Raw genomic sequence first — 1,465 nt, 5'->3', positions numbered from 1 at the left:
GGAATTTGTTTTCGTGACAGAAGCTTCCACAGTGTAACAGAAAAACAGTGACAGAACAAAAAACACGGATAATAAAAAAAAAAAATAGAACAAGTAAATAAGGAATAAAAATGGTCAATTGTATGTGCAGGTATATTACAATTGACAGTTTTGTATGTACAGGTATATTATGTGCAAATTTGAGGTGTAGGCGGAGTATGAGTGTTAGATAAATAAGTGTATGAGTGTATAAATAGTGTGTGTTCCACAGTTATCGTTAAGTGTTCATGAGATGGATTGCCTGAGAGAAGAAACTGTTCCTGTGTCTGGTCGTTCTGGTGCTCTGTAGCGTCGACCAGATGGCAACCGTTCAAAGAGGGAGTGTGCTGGATGTGAGAGGTCCAGAGTGATTTTGCCAGCCCTTTTGCTCACTATGGATGAGTACAGTTCTTGGAGAGAAGGGAGGGTTGTACCAATGATTCGCTCAGCAGTCCGGACTACCCTCTGTAGTCTTCTGAGTTCAGATTTGGTAGCTGAGCTGAATCAGACATTTATAGAAGTGCAGAGGATTTATTCAATGATAGCAGAGTAGAACTGTTTCAGCAGCTCCTGTGGCACGTCACGGACGAGCCATTCATGCTTGCCTCACTCACGCAGCCTGTCTCGTAATGCTCGTTTATACTCGCACCCGATCAGACATTTATAGAAGTGCAGAGGATTTATTCAATGATAGCAGAGTAGAACTGTTTCAGCAGCTCCTGTGGCACGTCACGGACGAGCCATTCATGCTTGCGTCACTCACGCAGAGGATTTATTCAATGATAGCAGAGTAGAACTGTTTCAGCAGCTCCTGTGGCACGTCACGGACGAGCCATTCATGCTTGCCTCACTCACGCAGCCTGTCTCGTAATGCTCGTTTATACTCGCACCCGGCTCCGCACCGCAAGTCTTCACGAGCGCATCTGGCAGTATGGATGAGGTTTGACGCACACGCGCAAACTGTGTCGACTCGCGCCTGGCTCCGCGTTTTCACTTGGATGAAATGAAACATTCAGCACATTTTCCACTTGTTCTTAAAATCCCAAATACTTAAAATGAATAAATCAGCCTATATAATATATGTAATACTTTAATAATTGACTTAAGAAATACAGTTATTTATTTATAAAAAAAAATAAATATATATTTTCTATGAAATTCAGTAATTTATTTATAAAAAATAAACAAATATTTTCTGTGAAATTCAGTAATTAAGTTAATTCTGTAAAAGTAGTTATACCATTATCTTGCCTGCTGAAAAAAAAACAACAACAATAGAACCCCTCCCAAAACACAATAAAAAATTTAATGGATTTCAGGGTTATAATGGGAATTGTATTGGTTTTAATGTAAACTATAACAGTGTCTATTTGATGGATTATATTGGTGGGATGTAATATGGCAGATGGCAACCAATAGAACAACAGTAATTCCTATTGGAATAATG

General features: G+C 39.3%; 1 protein-coding gene across 1 annotated transcript in view; it reads left to right on the top strand.

Annotated features, from left to right (window-relative positions):
* The window catches only part of LOC107569070 (probable palmitoyltransferase ZDHHC21), a 56,524-nt gene that overhangs the window by 26,340 nt on the left and 28,719 nt on the right, over window positions 1-1,465 (top strand). The window lies entirely within an intron of this gene.

This window comes from Sinocyclocheilus grahami, unplaced genomic scaffold (genome assembly GCF_001515645.1).
Source record: "Sinocyclocheilus grahami isolate Dianchi unplaced genomic scaffold, SAMN03320097.WGS_v1.1 scaffold1308.1, whole genome shotgun sequence".
NCBI lineage: Eukaryota > Metazoa > Chordata > Actinopteri > Cypriniformes > Cyprinidae > Sinocyclocheilus > Sinocyclocheilus grahami.
Note: the sequence above shows the minus strand (reverse complement) of the source record. Positions and strands in the feature narration are given on the sequence as shown.